The following is a 20,020-nucleotide window of genomic DNA, read 5'->3' as shown; positions in this document are numbered from 1 at the left end:
GAGCGGGAGCGAGGGGGGGGGGGGGCGCTCCTCCGCAACACTGGGCTATATTAAACGACTAGTTTTTGAAAAATAATATTTTAATTTATTAAAACCAAATATTACTAGTTTTTGAAAAATAATATTTAAATAATGATATTAGTTTATTAATTTATTAACAAATATTAATAAGTAACGACTATATTAAACAGCTAGTTTTTGAAAAATAATATTTAAATTAATTTATTAAAACCAAATATTACTAGTTTTTGAAAAAAAATATTTAAATTATGATATTAGTTTATTAATTTATTAAAAACAAATATTAATAAGTAACCGCTATATTAAACAGCTAGTATTTGAAAAAAAAAAATCAAACTCTAAACAAGGAGGGAAGTCAAAAATTATAAAAAGGAGTCAAGGCCCTAATCGAGACAAGATCATTTAATAAATAAAATAATTAATGGAAATAAAATAAACTAAATTAAAAATAATTAATGGAAAAATAAATAAAATAAAACAAAAATATACACAAGTCAAAAGAAATATATATATAAATAAATAAATAATACTATATATATATATATATATATATATATATATATATATATATATATATATATATATTCAAAGAAAAGTAATCAATAAATAAAACAGGGTCAACAATAAAATATGGGGCTGAGGCTCATTAAACAAATAACAAAAATACTAAAAGGAGTTAAGAACGAATAGGATGATAAAATATATAAAAAACATGAAGGATCAAGAAAATAAACTCTAATGAAGAATAAATCAACAACAAATACTATAAAAAGGATGCCAATACCTACATAGATAAACAAACAAACAAAATAAATCCCAAAAAGAAGCCTAAAAAACTAGGAGGATAGGACAGGGACCCAACTTCTACTAATATTCCAGCCATCATCTCTATTCGAATTATTGGGTCTTTTTTTCAATTTCTAGGGCCTCCCTCAATTTACGATGATGGAAATGACTAACCCTAGCAATGACTTGGGCCTCCTCAATGCAGATGTGATGCTTAGATTTATCTGCATGCTCTGCCAAAGCAAAGGAGCGGGTCCTGCCATGCTTGATGTCAACGGCATGATCACAAATCCTTTGATTAATCGAGCAACTAGTCTCACCAATGTAGGGAGTCCCACAAGAGCATGGGATAACGTAAACACCCTTCATATTCTTGGGGTCCACTGGGTCTTTTACAAATCTAAGGAGCTCCGGATGGTAAAGGTTGAAGCCACCTTATGTGATTTCTACTGAAAGACTTTGCTTAATTGTATCAAGATGTTTGAAGATAGCGTGTTCCATGCCTGGATGAAGCATATTAATAACAAGTACCACTATATTAGAAGTTTGGTGCAAAATGGGGTTTTGAAGCTACAATACATTTCCGACTGATGAACAGGTAGCTGACGTGTTAACGAATCTCTTCCAAATAAGAAGTTCAAATATTTCAGAAGCATGCTTGGACTAGTAGATATCTCAGATTTAGTATACAGGGAGAGATGAAGCATCTTGGGTTGTGTGCCTATATGATGCTTGGGAGGACATCTGGTCGACCTGTGATGATGGCTAGATCCCAAAGAGGGAGGTTATCGTTGGTCTTGTGGAGCTTCGACCTTGGATACGATACCAAGATCCCTGTGGGTTGGTGTTAGAGTTAAAGCCTGATGGTACCTATAGTGGTGGAAGCTTGGATAACACCATAGTCCCAACCAGCTAGATACCTTGGTCAAGTATCTAATCTTTAGCATCGCATATGCTATGACTCTTTGTAAAGCATATCATTTTCAGTGCATCCTTGTACCTATATATATGTATAATTATGAATACCTCCCTAGTTAAGAGGGAGTGTTGAAGAATGTAACTAACGTCGGTCTTCATAATTGTATATGAGTCATGATGTAATGAATTTGTCATAAGAAAGAAAAAGAAAATTTATTGTAAAAGAAAATTTATTTTTGAAGCATGGGTTTCATGCTCTTTTATTTATTTTCTAGGTCATAGTCTCCATTGAAGGCTTCTAGGTTTTGTCTTGAGTCATAAGAGTCATTGTCACATTTATTAGACCCTTCTTGGGCATTTGTATCATGTAAAGAAAATTAATTTTGAGTCAAAAGTGTCTTTTGTCACCTCCTCACCAAGTCGGCCCTACTTTGATGAAGTCGGCCCAGATTAGGGCTATTCGACCCAGCAGAAGCAGTATAAATAGATGATCCAGGTGGATATTGGTGGCCACCCACCTATTCCACTTGGACCCCCAACACTGTCTCTTTCAGTTTTTCGGTTTCCTTAATTGTAGCACAGTTTACTATTTTTGGCAATTTTTCGGGTCCTGAACTTCTGGAGTTGTTTTGAGGCCCTAAACAACGTTTTTAAGGAAAACGAAGAGACCAAAAATGTCCCAAATTGGTTTGCGAGTTTATTTTCAGCCTTCTCTTCGAGATTTTCGAAACGAGGTATTATGATAGCCAAATGAATATTGTATATCAAAGTTATGACCCCGGGAAGTTGATATACCAATTTACCCAAACATGGCCCACAATTTTGGCGCCTCATCTCCTACGGTTAAGTTTTTGGATGTTTACGATTTTCCACTATTTCTCAATAATAAATAGACCTTTGAGCCTCATTGTAACACAGTTCAGAAGCATGTAGCAGCCACATCTCTTTTCAGTGATAAGCTACCATCGCCCGAGCTATCTTATTTCCATTCTATTTGTAAGCATAGTTCAGTATTTTTCTATTAATGAAATGAAGTGTTTTCTGCTGCATCTCTGTATTATGATTATATCTGTAAGTTGTTGCGTTCCTGTTTAAGTTCAAATCAATAGAATAGGAGCTCGACCTTATTTGGAATCCATTCATCCACAAGTTCGATCTACAACTCAAGAGCAAGAAAAGAAAAGTGAAGTCGAGGAAAAGGAAGAACAAAGCCAAGGAAGACCACATCGAAGCTTTTGGGCATCTCTCTCTCACACGTGCAAGTTTTCTAGGGTTTCTGGGCAAGTCGCAGGGGCCGAAATTTCTGCAGTAACTGCAGGTCTGAAATTATGTAGCTGGGAGGCCAAAATTCTGGATTTGAAGCAATATTTGAAGAGTTGACACTTAGTTTCTTTGGCAGAGTTTGTCTACTTGAAGGAAGGGTTGGCTTGGTGACTGGAGGAGGCCTTGTCTAGGTCAAAAGGGTCTTGGATTGTCTCATCTTGATTTGAATCTACTAAAGGAAGAGTTTAACTGTGTTTTCCCCTTCATAGGGGTTTTGCCCTGGCTAAGTGCCTACATCTTGTGTTTCTTGTTCTTGTGATCTTCATGCACTTTTGATTCAGTAATTGCTTGATGAAAGATAACATAATAAATAAGTAAAAGAAGCCAACACATATCACAAGTGATTATCAAGAAAAGAGGAATCAAACCCTAATATCTACATGTATTGATTTCTCAACAATTGTTACTCTCTAGTTCCATTTACTTACTTTGTTCACAAGTGCACAATAATAAAATTATCTTATCTTTACATTGTTTAATAATGTGCTTATAGTTAGAATCTAGATTAAGATTGCAAAAGTTTAACACATATGATGCATGCACCTTATTACAAAATTAAAAAAGTATCTTGTATTTACTTTAGGATTGCCCTAAGGTTAGACTATTTTGGACCTTCTAGTGCATCGATAACTAGCAATTTCTTATTCCAAACCCATCTTACAAATGGCTCTTTTGTGGGGCACACATTATTTGGGTAGGAATTTTGTTGCTTGCTAGAAAATGATTAAATCTAAAGTCCTTTCAACCATTTGATAGTTGAAAAAAGTACGCGAATTTACAAGAGTTTAATAAATGATGCAAGAAAACAATATTCAAGATTCTTTGGTTGCTAAGTTGCTAGCACAAGTGGGAGCTCATTAGGAAGCAAGAGATCTAGCAAATAGTGTGTTGAGAGCTATTCTCACTTAAATGAGCTCACTTTTGAAACATTAGTGAGTCTCTCTTGAGGTTGTGCATGAGTAGGTCGTTCCTCAACCAAATCAAGACTAATGGTATTCTACAAAAAATGCAATCATTGGACCTAGGACGTTAATGGTGTCATAGAAATATTTCTCGTTTAGACACTTTAGTTACAAGGAGCAACTACATCCTTGCTATTTTTTTTTGTTATCTAAATCATAGATGTTTGAATCTCTACAATCAAGATGTGATTAGTCATACATGATAGACCTTACAAGACCTATCAAGGACTAGTTCTACAAGTTGATCACCTCTTTCCTCTAACTTATATTGTTGATTGAAGATGTGAAATGTCATCTAGACACACCATCCATGGATACAAGGTAGCATAGACTAATGAGACGGCTCAGAACCTCAAATTTTGTTAAGGCACAACAACCCGTTTACACAAAGCCATGAAGATGTACCCACTCTAGTTGGTCTTGGCATGAGAACATCCTAGAATAGATCGTGTAATTAGGCATCCACTACTAGAATTTCCTCTTTGACCTTAGATGTTAGGGGTGCCTAAGTATATTGTACTCAACCTCCCCGCAAGATTACCTAGGAAAGTCTTCTTGAGTCTCAATATCAACACTCCCTAAACAACATCATTGAGCCTTGTGTGTTAGTTTTTGTAGCATCGGACATGTTCTAGCCACGAAATTTGGTGGAGAGACTAGAATACATGAGATCTCCAAAACCCAAAAATCGTTTCTATAAATTCTACCTAGAAGTGTATCAATTAGATTATTAACTATTTTTTAATATTTCCTAAGTCTAAACTTAGGAAATATGGTTAATCATTATTAATTGAGATAAGATGAAAATCATCTAAAAACTCATTCGGATCGATCCAGAAATGATCTGGGCGATCGATTAAGATTTAATTTTGTCCGTTGGAGTCCCAACAACAAGAGATAAGAAGGGATGGATGTGGTGATGGAGAACACAACAGTGCAGATACTCAGTTGCCCAGGCAGTTCGATTTTCTCAGTGGCAGAGATTAAGCAGAGAAGATAAAGCCTGAGGGTGAGTAGCAGGTGGTAGAGGAGGTTAGCAACATTCCAGGAGGAAATATTCCAGTCCTGGGAAGAGGCACTAAGAGGAAGGTCGAAATCCCCATAGGTTATGCGTAAGAACTGCGTAGAGGGTGATGCAGAAGGTTCAATGTGTGGCTAGGGAGGCAATTTCGGTGGCAGAAATTAGTTGTGGGGTGAGAGAAAATTCTCACAATAATTTTGCCAAAATTTTATTCAGATTAGATTGCCAGTAGAGCATCTAAATTATTGTACTTAGAATTTTTGCTAAAGAATAATAATAAAACCCTCATCTGCTGCACTGATTTTCCCACATTGGGTTTTTCCAGGGACAATTGTCCAAAAATAACTGTGTCAAAATTCTTATGTGTGTACTAGAATTTCTCAATTTCCAATATTTTATTTTCCATATTATTTTTATGGTGAAAATTGCAGTTGTGATTTTATTCATTGTTTGTCGTAACAAATAAACTGCATAATTTAATTTACAGTTAGAAGAATAATTTCCAGTTGTTGCAATAGATGAAATTTTCACATGGTATCAGAGTTAGTTTAGCAAATTGGTAGCTCAGATCGAAGAAGCACGAATTTCGTTGTTCAAAGGGAGCAACAGTAGAAAATTCACAGAGGCTGCGCAAATTACCTAGCCAGTCAATACGAATTACTTGGGAAATTCGATTTTTCAGTTGCAGGTGGCAGAAAAATGTTAGAAATCAAAAAGGAAAAAGATTTTCTTATTCTTGATAATTACTTGTGATGTTTCTTGTTATTACGATTCTTTATATCTTCTTTCTTTTAGTTCATCAAGAAATTACCAAAGTAGCAGCACATAAAACAATAGACACCAAATGTAGGCACTATGCCAGGGCAAAACCCCCCTCGAGGGGAAAAACCAGTAAAAAAAATCTTCCTTTCAATAGTATTCTTTGAGACTCTTCACCCTAGACCAAGACCAGACCTTCCCTCCACACCAAGTCAACCTCCCAAAATTTCAACCCCTTTCCAGCAACTTCGACTAGGTAGCAGCTTCCGGCAACTAACAGCTTCTGGCAACAGTGAAACTTGGAAGACTTCGATCTCCCAATCCGGGGCATGAAACAAAGAGAGAGAGAGAGAGGCACCAAAATTTCAATTTTTCCTTTCTCCTTAGACTTCCCCAAACTCGCACTTACTTCGGCTTCCCGGCAACAGACTTTGCACTTTTCCCAGCTACAAGAGATATTGAACTTCTTGTGAGAGAGTGTGTTCTAAATGAATTCGATAAGCTTGTATTTATAAGCTCCATGTGAGGTCTAATAGTCTTCTTAGGCCGACTTGGTGTGGTGGATACATAAATCATATTTGACTCAATACTAAACCCTTGTACATGATTGAAAAGCCCAAGAAGGGTCTCTTTAAAAGCACAATAACTCTATTGACTTAAAATAAATCCTAGAAGTCCTCAATGGGTACTTTGACCTAAAACATGGTAACCCAAGCATGAAACCCATGCTTTAATAAGTCACACTAATAACAATAAAAAGTATTCTCTTTATTATTTTGACAAGTACATTACATGATGACTCAAATACATTAAATGAAGACCGAACCTAGTTACATTTTCCAACACTCCCTCTTAACTAGGGAGGTATTCATTATATACAAGTATAATGGAAGATCTCAAACTATATGAACCATGAAGAACTTTAGGCACCGCAATGCCATGGACTAGATTCCTGACCAGGGAAATCTATCCATTATCCATTGGTCTCTCAACAATTTAGGCACCGCAATGCCACGGACTAGATTCCTGACCAGGGCAATCTATCCATGTGGGACTAAGATGGACTCAAGCTTTCAGCCTCTCTAGGTACCATCAAGCTTACTTGCTAACCATCAACCCAGAAATCCAAGTGCGTGTCAGAGCTCAATGACCAACGCCACCTTTCCAACTTCGGGACCTAGACATCAACACAAAGTGTCGACTAGATGTCCTCCCAGGCAATGCTTCACTCACAAAGCCTCAACACCCCTTGATCCAGCAGATCAAGGACAACAAATCTCTCCCGATCAAACTGATCGGTAACCAGCATGCTATCAAAACCTTCAAGAGATTCACCTGTACAAACACAACCCCAATCAATAATATACTTTCACATGTACATAATCAAATACAAACCTCCGGGGTCGTTCTAGATGTTGCTCCTCAACTCAGTAGGACTATCAACCGAATCTTTGACAGAAGATTCCTCAATTATATGCTTTCCTACTTCTCATGCAGCAACATATCCTCCGAAATTCATTCTTCAATCAAAACCAAGCTATACCCTCCCTCTCAACCAAGGAGCATCTTATTATCTAGACTCCCTCTTAATCTTAGGGAGATCTCTTCTATTCAAGCTTCCTCGGGGAGATCAGCTTCTTCTTTTCAACATCGGAGAATCTTTCGTGGCTTCCAACCATTTCATTAGAGTTATCAATATCCTCATCATGTTTATTACATCAACGAGCATCTTCACCATATTGAAGATTGTGTACCTGCACAACTTAGATAGCAAGTACAACCAAAACTATAGAAGAATGAAGTTAGCTATATCAGAATCACAAAAGCATTTCAACTTTATACATAACAAATACCCAAACTTAATTACAAACAAGAGACATATAATCTTCAACATCTTGCTAGGGACTTTGTCATAAACCCTAGACTACATCATAATCAACTTTCATTACATCTAGGGTTTCAATGTTTCTTCCAAAAACATGACATACCTTACTACAACATATATAAAACCCTAGAAACAATATAAACAAAAATAAAGCATCTAACAACTTTTCAAAATTCATATGTTAGATTTTCCACTAGGGTTTTATGCAAATCCTAGATTTCATACAAAAGAATCAATCAAAGTGAATCACAGCTTAGTCATTAACATGACTAGCTTCCACTGGGGTTAGTTGCAAACCCTAGATTTCCGATCAACCATCAATCCCAACCAAATCTCAAATTTCAACAATCTTACACAAACCTCAAATTATCATATTGTCATCATACATCAAAGATTTTTACTTCTACTAAGGTTCAACTCCAAAACCCTAGAATTCCATTTTCACAATCTCAACAATCATTAAATAGATTTCAAATTGTTATATCACACATACTAGAGAATTTACTTCCTACTAGGGTTTCGTTGTAAAACCCTAGATTTCCAAATATCCTCCTAGAATCTCAGACAAGTACTTACTTCAAATCCTAAGACTTATGACCATCAATAACTAGGTCAACACACATATCTAGGAATTCATAATCATACATAAGCATATCATATGTTCAACAACATTAATACCTTAGACATATACTTGACCTAGACCAAGCTAGGGTTTCGACCGAAAGGACATATCTATATATGCCTAGGTTTTCATCATCATGCAAAGACATTTCATATCATGTGTCAGTCAAACCCAACTTCACAAATATCAAATATAAGTTAGACATATAACAAATTTGATTGGACACACATACCAAGGAAATCATTTCTAAGACATTATAAGGGTCTTGCTTACACATTCCACCAAACCCTAATGAGTTAGGGTTTCAACATAGGAACATAGCAAACCCAACATTACCAATATTTCAAAGGTTCGGGATTTTAGACCTTATCATTCAATCCTAACAAGTTAGGTTTTCCTGATCATACCAAAATCCCAAACATGACATCATCAATAAAACTTCAAATAGCATTTCACAATATCCCTAAGCAGTTTAGGGTTTTAGACATTCACATTAGCATACCCTTAGATTAGGGTTTTCTAGAACCTGTCTAGGGTTCTACAAAATCAGTTAAGAATATGAGTGGGGTGGGTAGATTTATCAAGTGATGAATCACCCAAAACAAGAATCGTTATGATTCAATATAGCTAGACATAACAATGTTAGTAATAGACTGTCAAATGAATAAACTTTTAATATAAAGAGATCAATGTATTATAGTTTACCTTTGTTTCTTGACACCTTTCCTTGGGTAGCTCTCTTCAAACTCCTTGAGGATATAGGAGATGTTTTCCTAATCAAGATAATAGAGGGAGAATGGTGATTAGTATTAATATGCTCAAAACTTAAGCAAGTGCATGAAACCAAAAACTGAAAGGAGATGAGATACTTATCTTTGGGAGTTTGTTGGGGACTCCCTCCAAAGCTTGAGGGATACCTACAAACTTATAAAAACAATAAAAATGTCTTTTCCAAAATATGTTAAAAACCTATAAATTCTAAAACATCAAAATATAAAATAAGATATCTAAGGCTACAAGCAAAGGACTTGGTAGTGTAAGTCCCTAATGTCAGATTTTTCGGGCTTGACTTTCTTTGGGTCTCCTTCGGCAATGTTAGCATGATCTCTTTCTCTCTTCTTATTTCTTCGATTGTCGAGACAATCACTCTTGTAGTGACCCTTCTTATGGCATTGATAACATTCTACCTTGGACATGTCAACTTTCTTCCTTGGTCCTTTTGATTTCTTTCCCTTACGTTGAGCAATGTAGGCATTTGAAACACCTTCAGAATTGGCAACTAAAGAGATCCTTAATTCTTCTTGATTGCAGGTAGTCCATAGTTCTTCAAAGGTGGGAGCTTCCTTCCAACTATTAAGACCTGCAACAAATGCACCCCAAGTAGATGGTAACCCTAATGGGGCAGTGATCACGAGTTCTTTGTCGGAAACAATTTCATCAATAGCCAAAAGATCATCCCTGATTCTTGTTGTCTTCACAAAGAAGGATGCCACTGTGTCTTCTTGAATCATCTTTGTGGTCCTTAGCTCATTCTTCAAACTTGCTACTTGACCAACGTTCTTAATAATAATAACTTTGACAAGGCTTCATACATTTAATAAGTCACAATAATAATAATAAAAATTCTTTTCTTTATTCTTTTGACAAGTACATTACATGATGACTCAGATACATTAAATGAAGATCGAACCTAGGTACATTTTCCAACAAAAAATATCGATTTCTAGAGATTAGTAATTCCAGTAGGCAGAGGGAGCAACAACAGAGTTATTTTCGAGAGCATATTACTGATATGTGGCACAGAGGGTTTTGCAGCAGTTTGCAGTAGCAGAATCAGTGTCGAGGGGAAGAGGAATAACACACAATATGGCCATGGATCAATTTGATATTCAGGGAGCTTCAGAGTTGTCTTCCAGATTGCAGGATGAATTTGCTTGCTTATCAAGCTCAACTTCACAGGGTGTCTGGTATATAGACAGTGGAGCATCAGCTCATATGACAGGGGTTAGAGAATATTTCTCTAGCTACAAGGAGCAGCAAATGGACTTCCAAATTACGATGGGAAACATAACTAAGTGTACTCCAGTAGGGAGAGGTACCATTGATTTTCAAAGGGAGTCAGGAGCAAGCACCAGCACTACAGATGTACTGCATGTGCTAGGATTGGGTATGAACCTAATTTCAGTATCCCAGTTACAGGATAAGGGATATGATATCCACTTCATAGGGAAGAGAGTGTTTATTAAACACTCAAGCTGGAAGAAGGTAAGACAAATTGGAGTCTGAAGCAACAAATTGTACAGGTTGCAGCTCGACTCTCCAATGGCACTGATAGGCAGTGACAATAGCGGTGGGAAGGATCTGAATGAGTTATGGCATAGGAGAATGGGACATCTACACCATGGAGCACTCAAGATGCTCAAGGAAATAGTAACAAGGGTTCCAGAACTTGGCACAGAACACGATGATGTGTGCAGAGGATGCGTACTTGGGAAGTATGCTAAGGTAGCATTCCCAAGAAGTGACAACAGAGCAGATGGCGTGTTAGGACTTATACATTCAGATATTTGTGGCTCGATGTCCACTAGAGCTCTCAGTGGTGCCAAATACTTCGTCACCTTTATTGATGACCATTCCAGGAAAACCTGGATCTACTTCTTGAAGACCAAAGATGAGGCCTTCGATCGTTTTAACGAGTTTAAGGCTCTCGTGGAGAATGTGACAGGGAAATAGATCAAGGTGCTTCGTTGAGATAATGATGGAGAATATACTGATAAGGACTTCACAAATTTTTGTGCGAAGGTAGACATCAGATGGACAACCCTGTATAATCCACAGAAGAATGGTGTAGCAAAGCGAACAAACAGAGCCATAGTTGGGGCTGGAAAGGCTATGTTATATGACCAGGATTTGCCCAGGTTTCTATGGGAAAGGCATGTAACACAACAGTGTATATTCAGAATAGGACTCCTCATAGAGCGTTGGGGAAGAAAACGCCAAAAGGGGTCTTCACAGGGAAGAAGCCAGAAGTTAGTCACTTCAGGATTTTTGGCAGCGTTGCTTATTGCCACGTGCCAGATGAAAAGCATACCAAATTGGATCAAACTGCAGAAAAGGGGTTTCTCGTTGGGTATAGCAAAACCTCAAAGGCATACAGGATCTACATTCCTAGCAGTAGGAAGATTGTGGTGAGACGAGACGTGAATTTCATGGAGGACCGAGCTTTCAGGAGATCTCATGAGATGCCTGCAAGTGATCAGAATCAGTCAACAGAAGCTCCTTTAGTCCAGCATCAGGGGCAACCACATGGGAAGCCAGTGGGACCGGCAAGAGGACAGTCACAGGGATCGAGTACAATGACTAGTACTAGTATTTCCTCAAGTGCAGGAGATCCGGGGAGTTCTCAGCAGACAAAGCAACAGAGTCAGGATGAGGAGGAGCTGGTTGAACCTCCCACCACTAGTGGTTGAGCCAACAGAGAGGTTCGTCAAACATTGAGAGATGCAGAGGAGTTTATTGGAACTCCTAGGACGAACAAAAGACAACACAGACAGCCTGACAGGTACCAAGCATTGGTGGCTCAGGTTGCAGAACCTTCCAGCTTTCAGGAGGCCGCACAGCATCAAGTGTGGGTAGATGCCATGGTAGAAGAGTATAGCTCTATCATGACGAATGATGTTTGGGAGGTGGTGCCAAGGCCTGAAGACAGGTCAGTTGTAGGTTCTAGATGGATCTACAAGATTAAGTATGTTGCAGATGGCAATGTGGAAAAGTACAAGGCTAGGTTCGTGGCAAAGGGGTATGCATAGAAAGAAGGGATAGATTATGAGGAGACCTTCGCCCCAGTTGCTAGATACACCTCTATCTGGTTAGTTATATCCCTAGCAGCTCAAATGGGATGGAAAATTCATCAATTGGACATCAAGACAACATTCTTGAACGGGGTGATAGAGGAAGAGGTGTACATTGAATAGCCAGAGGGCTTCGAGACTCATGAGAGGCGCACTCATGTGTGCAGACTGAAGAAAGATCTATACGGACTCAAGCAGGCTCCCAGGGCATGGTATGGTCGGATTAATAGCTACTTGCAGCAGATGGGATTCGTCAAGAGTGACGCAGATCCCAACCTTTACTACTTGATGGTAAAGGGTGAGCCACTCATCCTAGTTTTGTATTGAATGATCTTTTTTTGAAAGGGTCATTAAGGCTCATAGAGGACTGCAAGAGGAACCTGGCAACAGAGTTTGATATGAAAGATTTGGGGTTGATGCACTATTTCCTAGGATTGGAAGTGTGGCAGAAGGATAGGGAGATCTTCCTTGGGCAAGGAAGATACGCTACAGATATTCTAAAGAGGTTCAAAATGCAAGATTGCAGACCCATGTCTACGCCCATGATCACCAACTGGAAGAAGATAGATGCGTCAAATGACAAGGATGTCGACACCACCTTGTATAGATAACTTATTGGGTCTCTCATGTATCTGGTCAACACTAGGCTAGATATTTGCTTTGCAATCAATACTCTCAGTCAGTTCATGGTAGAGCCGAAGAGGGTACATTGGGCAACAGCGAGGCATATTCTGAGGTATGTGCGCGACACAATCGAGTATGGGTTGAGATATACCCGAGGGGATGACGTCAGACTATGTGGGTTCACAGATGCAGATTGGGCAAGCAGTTCAGTAGATAGGAAAAGTACCTCCGGGTACTGCTTCAGCGTTGGATCAGGGATGGTTTCGTGGTGCAGCAAGAAGCAGAAGTTGGTAGCTCTGAGCTCTGCAGAAGCAAAATACATGGCAGCAAGCACAACTACGTGCGAAGCTATATGGCTTCGGAAGCTGCTAGTAAGCTTGTTCAGACAGAGAATGGAGGCGACCAGAGTCTACTGTGATAATCAAAGTTGCATCAAGCTCTCTGAGAATCCAGTGTTTCATGACAAGTCGAAACACATAGATATTCGGTGTCATTTCATTAGAGATTGTGTACAACGTGGGGTCATCCAGCTACTGTATGTTCCCACAGAAGAGCAAGTTGTAGATATATTGACAAAATCTCTAAGTTGTAGATATAACCATTTGTTCTATTTTAGATAACAAATGGGTATAATGAAGAACCCGTTCCAGTAGCAAGGACAAATTTTTCAATTGCAGATGCAGTGTTGGCAGCAGTATGGCAATGTCAGCAGCAGCACAGACGCAACATCAGAGTTGCGCAGTAGTTGGTGGGCAGCACCAGCCAGACATCAGCAGTGTGACAAGAAATAATACAAAAACATAGTGTTGTGACAAGGTGTGCAGCGCTAGAACACATTCCTTGCTAAGAGGGAGTGTTAGTTTTCGTAGCATCGAATGTGTTCTAGCCACGAAATTTAGTGGGGAGGCTAGAATACATGAGATCTCCAAAACCCAGAAGTCGTTTTTGGAAATTCCACCTCGAAGTGTCTAAATTAGATTATTAACCGTTTTTTAAATATTTCCTAAGTCTAAACTTAGGGAATATGGTTAATTAATCAGTATTTATTGAGATAAGGTGAGAATCATCTAAAAACTCACTCAGATAGATCCATAAACGATCTGAGCCATCAATTAAGATTTAATTTTGGTCATTGGAGTCCCAACAGGAAGATATAAGAAAGGATTGATGTTGTGATGGAGAACACACCAGTGCAGATACTCAGTTGCCAAGGCAATTCGATTTTCTCAATGGCAGAGATTCAGCAGAGAAGATAGAGCCAGAGGGTGAGTAGCAGGTGGTAGAGGAGGTTAGCAGCATTCCAAGAGGAAATATTCCAGTCCCAGGAAGAGACAATGAGAGGAAGGTCAAAATCCCCAGAGGTTATGCGCAAGCACTGCGCAGAGGGTGATGCAGAAGGTTCAACGTGTGGCTAGGGAGGCAATTTCGATGGCAAAAATAAGGGAGGCAATTTCAGTGGAAGAAATTAGTTGTGGAGTGAGAGAAAATTCTCACAATAATTTTGCCAATTTTCTTCTCGGATTAGATTTCCAGTAGAGCATCTAAATTATTGTACTCAGAATTGTTGCTGAAGAATAATAATAAAACCCTCATTTGCTACACCGGTTTTCCCACATTGGGTTTTTCTGGGGACAATTGTCTAAAATTAACTATGTCAAAATTCTAATGTGTGTGCTAGAATTTCTCAGTTTCTAGTATTTTACTTTCCACAGATTTTTTTATGGTGAAAATTGCAGTTGTGATTTTATTCATTGTTTGTCGTAGCAAATAAACTGCATAATTTAATTTACAGTTAGGAGAATAATTTCTAGTTGCTGCAATAGATGAAATTTTCACATTGTGTTTGTACCTTCACAATGATTCATGATGATGAAGATAAATCCTCCTACACCTCTACATTTACACCCCCCGCCCCACCCCCAAAAAAAAAGAAAGCCTCCCTCATTTATCCTTTTCCCTTTTGTATAACAATATACTCATCATAGTTCTTGTATGGGTTTATCCCTTTCTAATAACTATTATTATATGGATTGTTTGTTACTTAGGAGTCGTCTCAACACTCCCATATCACTATTGTGGATTGTTGTACTCTCTAGTCCCATTAATGTACTTTGATCACTAATGCACAATAATAAAATTATCTTATCTTATATATACATTGGTTAATAATATGTTTATAGTTAGAATCTAGATTAAGATTGTGAAAGTTTAATACACATATGCATGCACCTTATTACATATGTAGAAAAGTATCTTGTATTTATTTTGGGATTGCTCTAAGGCTAGACCGTTTTGGGCTTTCTGATGCTCAATAACTAGCAATTTCTTATTCAAGCCTCTATATTACAAATGGGTCTTCTGGGATGCACACATTATCAAGATAATGATTTTGTTGCTTGCTAGCACTATTAAATCTGAAGTCCTTTGGACCCATTTGGACGTTGAATGCAAACTTAAATGAGCTTAATCAAGATTCCTTAAATGATACAGGACAACGTAATCAAGATTCCTTGGTTGCTAAGTTGGTAGTCCAAGAAGAAGCTCATTCGGGAAGCAAGAGATCTGGCAAACACTGTTTTGAGAACTATTCTGTCTTAAATGAGCTCAGCTTTTGAACATTGGCGAGTCCGTCTTGGCGTTGCACAAGAGTAGCTGATTCCTCTACCAGATAAAGCCTGGTGGTATTCTACAAGAAATCTAGTCATTGGAACTAGGACGTTAATGGTGTCTTAGAAACGTTTCTCTTCCTGACACTTTAGTTACAGCAGTTGCATCCTTAGAGCCTTCTGCCTTTGTAACCCACTAGTTATATCCATCTCCAATACAAACTTCTGGTTAACATCAATCACGTGTGCAATAGAGATGAAACAACTTTAATGAGCACCTAGGACAATCTGATCAGCTGATTACCTAGATATGCCTTTTGCTGTGCAATGAGTGTATCTTGTTGAAATGAGTTTGTGGTCTTCGAGGATCAACAACCTGCCTCTATTGTGTAAAGTTTCTGCAGGGGGTGAACTAGTGGCAATTGATCTCAAGATAAATCTGTCTAAGAGGCTTACTAATGCAGGCTAAATAATTTCCTTCAGTCAAGGTGTCATTCAGGATCACATAGAATTAGGATGCTTTGACTCACTGCAAGCACATAAAGAGGACCTCCATTCCCAGAAAAGATTTGCTTCTTAGCAATTGAAGTGTGAAGAGGGAAGTAGCACTCCAGTGAGCTTTAGCGCTAGAGCAACTCCAAAGTCCCATATTGACATGCATGTGTGTCTTGACTCTTCACTGACACCACCATCACACAAACAACTTCAGGATTCTAAACCTTCCATGATATGCGGCCACTGTTGATGGGAACAAGACACAGTGACAGCCCCTTAGCCATGTAGCGATAACATTTTGTGTCACTGATACAATTTAGCTGACTTTATGCAATAGAGAAAAATGTTCTCCTAGAAGTATCTTTGAGAAGAGAAAGGTTGGATAGAATGATGCAAAGGAGTGAGCCATCTTAAAATTTTGCAAGTTCCATTGCTGTATGCAGCTAACTCAATGAATCATTAATATGATTAGCCACCAACTTGACACCGATTCAAATTAGGAAAGCAATTAATATGGCGATTATGTGGACATGGTATTATCAACTGGAAAACATAAATGAAGGATTAGAGTGCAAGACCGGTGCAAAATAAATCTCCAAATCCAAGCTGAGAGAATATGGCACACAAATCTAGAGTTTAGGTAGAATCATAAATAGAGAGAGAAATCAGAGCCAATATCATTCTTCATTCTCCTTAAAAAGATGTATCGATTACTAACAATGAAGTTTCTTGCTATGCAATGTCAATGCTTGCACCAAGCTATAATTTCCTTCAGATTTTCCTTTAAAATTTCGGTTCTATAAATGGGGTAATTAACAACTGCTTTAAAGACTACAATCTTGTCATGCAAGACTTCTATAAACCTGTTAAAACATGTATCATAATACCGTATTGACATAATAAAAATGCCATGACAAGGCTTGGCACTAGTGGGACTGGAATTGCAAGTACAAACTGGAAAAAGGACAGCGAATAGGGGTTCTGAAACAATTCTTTCTAATTAATGATAGATGTACAAAACCCTTAACAAATGTGAACCTTTACGAGTCATTATTATCTGGTAGAAAATAATCAAAGCCAACCTAGACTGACAGAGTTTAGAGCCCAAGTTTGCAGCAGCTTGTAATCAATAATTGTATCAAAGATTCAAAATCATAAACCTTCCTTCGATATCTTGAAGGCAGAAGGTGAAGACAGAAACTAAGATTGAATAGTACATAATCCACACATGGAAGGAATGAATGAAATTTCCATACACAGCATTCCTCTACTATTTTCCGTGTCCTTGCCTTAATCATAACTCGAACTTCCTCTAGTACATGATAGCTGGCAAAGTTCAAGGCTCAAATATAACTCCATGCTTATTTAGGAACCTATGTCTGCACCATATGGTTTGGGGGTATCTGCACTATCACCTGACAATTTTTTTGATCATCATGATTTATCTACTTATGATTTCTATAGCAGTCTGGCTAGAGTTAACACTATACAATATTCCCCCACTATGCCTTATGCAGAGCACCTGAGTGAATCATGTTTTTCATTGACTGATTATCATAATATGATTCAAAATTTCCCTTGAACCCGTTTTAGTCTCTGCATATTAAAGCATTGTATTCTTACATGACACCTTATCAAAGAGATCTAGTGTGCTGTTTCCACATATTGCATGTGGTGAGAGGTAAATAATAAAGGAATTGGGTCTACCTTTAGCTTAGATAACTTTGTGCTTATCAGACACCCACATTCTCACCATGGCTTGAAACATCTGCACTAGCCACTTATAAATTTCTGATCATCATGGTTTATCCATTTACTATTTCACTCGTAGTGATTCATAGTGATCCAATGAGAAGCCATTGGCTAGATCGATGACACTATATAATATTCCCCACTATCTATTGCAGAAAACCTGAACTGACCATCTACTTCATTAAGTGATTATCAGAATATAATTCAATCTTTTCCCTTTGGCCAATTTTAGTCTATGCTTATTGAAGCATCATATTCTTACATGACACTGAATCAAAGTGGCATAGTGTACGAAACACCATTGCCATTGACAAGCCTTCAGTGGCACAACAAAGCAATAAGTTTTCTTGTTCCTCATTTTGTGTCAGTTCTGTAACCTTTGGGTTGGTAAATAAACCTTTGTTAAAGAAGTGGGTCTACCATTGCCTTAGATGCCATGACCAAAAGGTATTATATTTCACCAAGTTCAACCAGGACTTGCATCTGGCCTCTCCCACTGAGATGGACTGCATCCATGAGTCACGAAGGTCTCCAGGACTTTCACCTGGTCTCAGATGCCAGACCAGATGCAGTATGGCTTGGTTGGCCACATCATTGACATATTATGTTCTCAAGGAGTTTGAACCCAAGTCTTAACTCTGAAAGGTGCTTTGATTTAACCACTTGTCAACAAGTCGTTTGACAAGCATCTTTATGTAACTTATTCTAAAAATAGACTAAAACTACAATAAGTAACCCTGCAAGAGCCCACATATACATATGTCAGGCCACAGAAAACAGCAAGAACCAATTACACAAAAACGAAACGTTGGTATGCAACATTCATGGGCTCTACTTATTAATGAAAACAGATAGCAAGAGGCATCCAGCCTGACAAAATTGAGCCATGGGTATGATCTTCAGAAGTCCTGAATCGTCCACCCAATCTTACAACAAGATCCGACATTCCAAGACTGATACAGATTAGAATTCGGTTAACTAAATCCATTTGGCTTACCTCAGAAAGTAAGAGGGTGCATTTGGGAGAACTTGAATAAAACTCTGAAATTCCCTGCACACTCAACATCTGCTCTTCCTTCCGCCATGGCAGAAGTCCCACACCTTGAGTCCATCTTCACGTTCACCAGTCATGAGCATTACCCACTTTGGGACCCAATCCACCCACTTCAGAAAGACCACTCAATAAATTTGCAAGGTCCACACAGAAAAGCAATAAAGAAAGGCACCACTTTAGCCCTGTAAGTACACTCGTGCCCCACCAAGACAGACAGAGGCAGGGGGAGAGCGTAAAAAGCAGATCTTCTTGGATTTTTTTTATCAAATGGCGGGGGTTGAAACAGAGTCAAAAGTGGCTGTTACCCTTCCCTCCAATTTCCCACGTCCTGTCCATATCAAGCCACGTGGCAGGGCCCCGAAGATGTGAGATTCTCCCACGTGCGCATGACATTTGGGACCGCCTTGATTTCTCTGGTGCCGACAGCGCGTAGACATGCATGAATGTGTGATGGCCTTCCATGGTCACCATGCATCCATGTTCATGGCTTCCCATTCACACGACATGCATGCAAGTTGGGTCTCTGGCCCCACCTCCTCCAACGACACGTGTGCGATCATTCCTTCACGTGCGCTTAGGGTGAAGTGAAAGAAGCTGCCTACCCAGTTGCGAACTAAAGTGAGCCCGGATAGTCAATGGGGTTAGATGGCTAGTCGACGTGGCTTATATTGCCCTCACGTTGCACACTAAATCATGATGTCATGAGGTAACTTCCCAAGCGAGTAGATATCATTAAAGTTTTGCAATTTGATAATTATTCTGTTTAGGTTGGTAGCTTGGTCGGTTAGGAGAGACACTTTGGTTTGTTTTCTCTTTTATTTTAGGTTTCATTTTTGTAAATGGATAGATATTCCATGATGAAGTGTCATTTGATTTCATCGCTTTTTCTTTGTAAAAGACACAAGTTCTTTCTTCTCATTTTTTTGGGAACTATTTATCTACTTGTTTCACATCAAAGATGATGGGATCCGATCCTTAGCTGCGCTATTAACATTTTAGCCATTCCCTTGATTGTGGCATTCAAATAAGTCTTTTCATCATGTGACCAAGTTGGGTTGAAATTATTAACATATATCATTTTTTTACAGCGAACATGTTTCTTCCACATCGCAGTCCTGAATTTTTCAAGCACCCAAATTTTTATTTCCACTTTTGAATTAGAACAGTCCCGCCAATTGATTCCCCATTTTCCCATCCACTTGTCATTTTGCTTCCTCCAAGTTTTCTTCCTACATTTTAACTCTTCTACCACAATCAATTTGGGTCAACGGTGTTCATCCATGCCAACCACCTTTTCTAAATACATTAACAAAAGAATGATTGTTAAAGCTTCCATCATAA

At 38.4% G+C, this 20,020-nt stretch overlaps 1 protein-coding gene across 3 annotated transcripts in view; it reads right to left on the bottom strand.

Moving 5' to 3' along the window:
• LOC149186383 (uncharacterized) overlaps positions 1 to 18,940 on the bottom strand; it is a 49,760-nt gene extending 30,820 nt beyond the window's left edge. For 2 of the 3 annotated variants that reach the window (XM_089410990.1, XM_089410991.1), the window contains exon 1: positions 18,623 to 18,936. The gene's annotated coding sequence lies outside the window, so the exon portion shown is untranslated. Of the gene's footprint in view, positions 1 to 18,622 lie in introns of all 3 variants that reach the window. The other variant, XM_089410989.1, reaches the window with a different exon arrangement.
• Positions 18,941 to 20,020: the final 1,080 nt, after the last annotated feature.

Source organism: Pinus tabuliformis, chromosome 3_1 (genome assembly GCF_031772625.1).
Source record: "Pinus tabuliformis cultivar Carrire ecotype Pingquan chromosome 3_1, CPIR1, whole genome shotgun sequence".
Lineage (NCBI taxonomy): Eukaryota > Viridiplantae > Streptophyta > Pinopsida > Pinales > Pinaceae > Pinus > Pinus tabuliformis.
This window is presented reverse-complemented; position numbering and strand designations above follow the sequence as displayed.